Source organism: Entelurus aequoreus, linkage group LG20 (genome assembly GCF_033978785.1).
Source record: "Entelurus aequoreus isolate RoL-2023_Sb linkage group LG20, RoL_Eaeq_v1.1, whole genome shotgun sequence".
Taxonomy (NCBI): Eukaryota; Metazoa; Chordata; class Actinopteri; order Syngnathiformes; family Syngnathidae; genus Entelurus; species Entelurus aequoreus.
Window position 1 is genome coordinate 30,319,715 of NC_084750.1, and position 6,215 is coordinate 30,325,929.

Sequence of the window (6,215 nt, forward strand, 5' to 3'; positions counted from 1 at the left end):
AGAACATTTTAGGGGGGCTTGAGCCCCCCTAAAATAGGCCTAACAACGCCAATGGTTCAAAAAAAAAAAAAAAAAAAATTACAACAACAAAAAATAATAATAATAAAAATAGAGCTTGATATGCCCTTTTCTTGCTGTTGCTCGCCATGTTCCCTTCAGTGCCGCCTTCGGAAATGACGTCATGGCTAAAATTGCCATGCAGTCCCCTGCTGTGTATGCAGAACAGTGATCGTTTTTGATCATGCAGCACACGTGCGTTTCAACGCCTTCTAAAAGTCTCCTCGCTCATTTGGACGTGGCGTTAATACTCAACGTGCGGCGTTTGTTGGAAGCAGAGGCCCTATACGCATAGGCGTAGTCTGCCTGGAGAGACCCAACCTTAGTTTACATAACACCCTGCACAGGTTGGGTCTTGTGATTCATGCTCAACGCGGAACAACAAGTCACGTGTTTCACAAGTATCAGGTGAGGCGGTGTCCCGGGTGAGGGTGTGTCCTCATGTGCAATATAAGAGGTCTGAGCGGTGCACTCTTGCTGTCTTCCATTGACATTTGCAGCGGCATCTTGAACGACACTGAAATCCAGACGACTTTGGTAAGTGCAGGAGATTCATTCCAAAATTCTTTAAAATATGTATTTATGTATAGAATAAACCGCGCTCTTCAAAAGCGTGTTACTTTCTAACTGCAGTGGAGTGAGCTATGCTTTTTATTGACAGCCAACATGTCCCAGTCACCACCGAAGCTAATATGTGGAATGGTCCTGCTCCAGGAATGCTTCTATGAGCATGCAAAGAAAAGTGGAGACCCCAAAACTATAACCAAGGGAGATTTTGCTGAAATGCTTCGCAAAGACTGCTGCATGGATGTGAGAAAAGAAGAAAAAAGAACACATCACAATGCTTAAACCATTTTCGGCTTTTGACTTTCTGTTTTTTACTTGCGTAGGTCAAGGACGCCGACAAGAAGAAGGACTTCTTTGATTCTCTGGATTCCAATCAATGGGGATGGCGTTATCGACTTCACCGAGTTTTGTGTTCTCATGGCGTCTTTTATGATGATGATGGAGTCTTTTAAAGCATAATAAAGAAGAAAAACACATCTAGAATTTTTGTTCTCTCCTGTTTCTTTTGTTTTTTGCAGTAGGTCTTTAAAAGAGCATGTCCTTCAGAGAACCCGCAATGGACCTTTTGCTTTTGATTGATTTATTTTGCCAAATTACTCATTCTAGAGAAAAAATAAGATTTTTACTGGTTCTCGGGAGGATATACTGCACTGACAGCAGGTGACATCGACTACAGTGGCCGGATAGTACCGTTCAAAATAAATATGTAAATAAATGTAATTATTTATTGGATAATACACCATATAATACAATCTATATATATATATATATATATAAATATATATATATATATATATATATATATATATATATATATATATATATATATATATATATATATATATATATATATATATATATATATATATATATATATATATATATATATATATATATACATATATATATATATATATATATATATATATATATATATATATATATATATATATATATATATATATATATATATATATATATATATATATATATATATATATATATATATATATATATATATATATATGTATTAGGGCTGCAACAACTAATCGATTAAATCGATTATCAAAATAGTTGGCGATTAATTTAGTCATCAATTCGTTGGATCCATGCTATGCGCATGCGCAGAGGCTTCTTTATATATATATATATATATATATATATATATATATATATATATATATATATATATATATATATATATATATATATATATATATATATATATATATATATATATATATATATATATTTATTTATTTTTTATTTTTTATAAACCTTTATAAACTGCAACATTTACAAACAGCTGAGAAACAATAATCAAAATAAGTATGGTGCCAGTATGCTGTTTTTTTCCCAATAAAATACTTGAAAGGATAAAAATGTAGTTTGTCTCTTTTATCCGATAATTAATCGAAGTAATAATCGACAGATTAATCGATTATCAAATTAATCGTTAGTTGCAGCCCTAATATATATATATATATATATATATATATATATATATATATATATATATATATATATATATATATATATATATATATATATATATATATATATATATATATATATATATATATATATATATATATTCAGTATATCATAATATACTTACACAGAAATCCGACTATAAATTGTATCATTTGTCTTTAAAATTGTTATAAGTCCTCCTCTGCATAACACTGTATCCTTATTGACATTAAAGAAAAGGAAAAAGAAAGGAATATAGATCTTGACTTACAACTCTTCTAAATAAAGGGCACCATAAAAATGTCATTATTGGCTTTTTGTTTTAACTAAACAATTTAGGGTACATTAAACATACGTTTCTTATTGCAATCAAAGAACAATTTTGGCCTTAAATAAAATAGTGAACATACATTGTGGCAATTAGTGGAAAAAAAACATTTAATTATTTGTAATTACAAGAAGAAACACCACCAAAGGCTTCCTTATTGTCTCATGTCTGCTCTGTCGTCTACAAGTGGCAGACACTCCCTGCGCATGTTTTATGTTTAAAACGTGTTTGGATAAGTAAAGATTAAATAATTAAATTAAATAAATATATACAATACATGTAAACGAGGAAGTTAGACGCCAGTGTGTTGCAAAATGTTCATATACAGCATTACCCAGAAGGCTTAGCGTCGTACACAGGAACCAGAAACAGGTCTGAGCTATGCGAGAGGACGACCGTTGAGCTCTTTTAGCAATAAGGAGATGATATTTAAACATTATTATATTATATATAGCGGGGATTGGTTGAATTTGCATGGATTGGCGCGACCGTGATATCCTGGAGCAGGGGTCGGCAACACAATGTTGAAAGAGCCACATTGGACCAAAAATACAAAAAACAAATCTGTCTCGAGCCGCAAAAAATTAAAAGCCGTATATAAGTCTTATTATGAAGGCAACACATGATGTAAGTGTCTATATTAGCTATAATACCCTATTATCAAAATTACTATGTGTCGCAGGCTGAAGCAAATCTTCGTTGACAGAAATGTTGAAATTGAATATTTATTCTACACATTTTTACAACATTAGAAACCATTAGTGAATCAGAGGCTACTCAGAAGGTGATATAACTCCTCAATTTTTGTTTCATCTGACCACAGAACTTATCTTTGTCCATGTGATGTCAGATGAAACAAAAATGGAGTTGTTTGGCCACAATACCCAGCAATATGTTTGGAGGAGAAAACGTGAGGCCTTTAATCCCAGGAGCACCATTCCTACTGTCAAGCATGGTGGTGGTAGTAGTATTATGCTCTGGGCCTGTTTTCAGAGAGTAAATGGGACAATGAAAAAAGAGGATTACCTCCAAATTCTTCAGGACGACTTAAAATCATCAGCCCGGAGGTTGGGTCTTGGGCGTAGTTGGGTATTCCAACAGGACAATGACCCCAAACGCACGTCAAAAGTGGTAAAGGAATGGCTAAATCAGGCTAAAATTAAGGTTTTAGAATGGCCTTCCCAAAGTCCTGACTTAAACGTGTGGACAATGCTGAAGAAACAAGTCCATATCAGAAAACCAATAAATTTAGCTGAACTGCACCAATTTTGTCAAGAGGAGTGGTCAAAAATTCAACCAGAAGCTTACCAGAAGCTTGTGGATGGCTACCAAAAGTGCATACCCTTGATAATAAAAGATGTATCATTTATTTAAAGAACTTTCACAATAAACATGATTTAACACTCCTGTTTTGGACTGTTCTGTGTCTAAAAAGATACGACTCTTTTATAGCCCCCTGCTAAATTCTTCTGACCCTGTGGAGTTCGCTCTGCTTGGTTCTTCGTACACCCTACCCCTTTACCTCCCAAGAACATGAGACATGGACTGTTGTGAGGCAGAAGATGACAACTTATAGTGTCTTTTGGTTAGAGGTTACTCTCCAAATTGGATTGTTTTGTGATTGATGCTATATTACTGCCTTTCCCAATGGTTAACCGAAAAATTTCTGTTCACAATCAGATAAAGTCCGTGTTTCCCTCCTAAAAACGGGTGACTTTGAACCTTCCCCCTCTCTTCTCTCATTCCCAACGTAAATATAGCAATCTAAAAAGTTTTCTTTCCCTCTCTTTCGCTCTCTTCCTTCTTCTGTCAGCAGCATAGACTTGCTTCTCTGTAAACTGATGTTATTTGACATCTCAAATAAATAACTAAAAGGACTTGCTTTCTCTGGACATTCATTATTGAGAAGGAGAAATCCCACAACAGTACGCACAAAACAGGTCGTCAAAATAAGCACTTTTTAGGTCGGTGTTGTGAATTTAAAAAACAGAACAAAAAAACAACAAGGCGGTGGCAAACTTTGAGGTTGTAATTCACACATTTTGGAGACTTGAATGGGGACGTGACGAATAAAGTCACATGACACAAATAAATCACTTCTTATCAAAACCGAACCTACTGCAACCTACTTGTGCTCTTACACCATAAATGAAACCCATTTATTTGCACATACCTTGTATTACAAAGTGCATGCTTATCATACTATAACTATTCCACTCCCTTTTTTATTTCAAAAGATCAAATTAAACTTGGACTAAGCTTGGACTAGGGTTGTCCCGATACCAATATTTATTCCAAAATGTATTTCAATACTTTTCTAAATAAAGGCGACCACAAAAAAACGGCATTATTGGCTTTATTTTAACAAAAAATCTTGGGGTACATTATACATCTGTTTCTTATTGCAATCTAAGAACAATTTTGTCCTTAAATAAAATAGCGAACATACTAGACAACTTGTCTTTTAGTAGTTAGTAAACAAACAAAGGCTCCTAATTAGTCTGCTGATGTATGCAGTAACATATTGTGTCATTTCTCATTCTATTATTATGTCAAAATTATTAAGGACAAGCTGTAAAAATGTATTGTTAATCTACTTGTTCATTTACTGTTAATACCTGGGGTTTTTTCCATTTCAACATGATCTATCGACACTTCTGTTAAAAGTAGTAATCACGTATTCTTCTGTTGTTTGGATACTTTACATTAGTTTTGGATGATACTACAAATATAAGTATCGATCCGAAAACCAAGTAGTTACAGGATCATACAATGGTCATAATTTAAGTTCTCATGTGTCCAGGCACATATTTCCTGAGTTTATGAATATAATATGAATTTAAAAGAAAAAAATATTTAGTGACGATAAAAAATATTAATGTAATCACAGTAGTATCAACTAGATACGCTCCTTTACTTGGTATCATTACAGTGGATGTCATGTGTAGATCCACCCATGGCATTTGTTTACATTGCGTGTGTTACATTGTATCCTCCTACGGTGTGTAGTGAGGCATGCTTAGCTATTCCTCATCCTGCAGGGATGATACTTGTAAGAAAGTCACTTTATTTGTCGCCATGGAGGCGAGGATTAGTGATTTAGAAGAAGCTAAAACACTACTGATTACGGATGCACATTAGTTGCTAGCTAGCGAGCTATGTCTTAAAGCACCTCTTGCTGATGCCGTTTCAGTGTTATAGCTTCACCTTTATTGTTAGTTTTTAAGACAAAATTTGTCAATTGTCCCTTTTCTGTCTACACACTGTGTCTGCTTGTGAGTACTCCGTGATTGTGCGCTGCCGAACATGCTCCTCTGCTCGTAAAATCAGCAATGTCATGACGTGACGACGCGCCAGCATGCACGTTCAAAAAAATATGGCAAACCGGTACTTTTCAAACAGAGTATGCACCGTTTTCGATTCATTAGTACCGCTATACTATACTAGTACCGGTATACTGTACAACCCTAACTTGGACTGTATGCAAAGCAGAGAGCTTTCAAATAATCTTAAATACCAGGCGGTCTATGAATGTTTCATATTTGCTGTAATCTTATGGACAATGGGGGTAAATCAGATCAATGACCCTTGAAAGTACCTTGAAATGCATTTACTTATATGACACAATTTAAACAACCTCCCCTAGTCATGGTGCAAACAAATAAAATAATTGCAACTAACATAAAGGTCAACACACATAGTCACACATAACACAACCTGCTCACTGAACATTGTGGATATTATGAAAAACGTCCAAACGCCATAAAATACATTCAAAATTACACCCATT

General features: G+C 34.2%; 1 long non-coding RNA gene across 1 annotated transcript; it reads left to right on the forward strand.

The window, feature by feature from the left end:
- Nucleotides 1-438: 438 nt before the first annotated feature.
- Nucleotides 439-1,107, forward strand: LOC133635662 (uncharacterized). Its single transcript, XR_009822095.1, has 3 exons — nt 439-594; nt 719-867; nt 948-1,107. It is a non-coding gene; the product is annotated as an uncharacterized LOC133635662 (long non-coding RNA).
- Nucleotides 1,108-6,215: the final 5,108 nt, after the last annotated feature.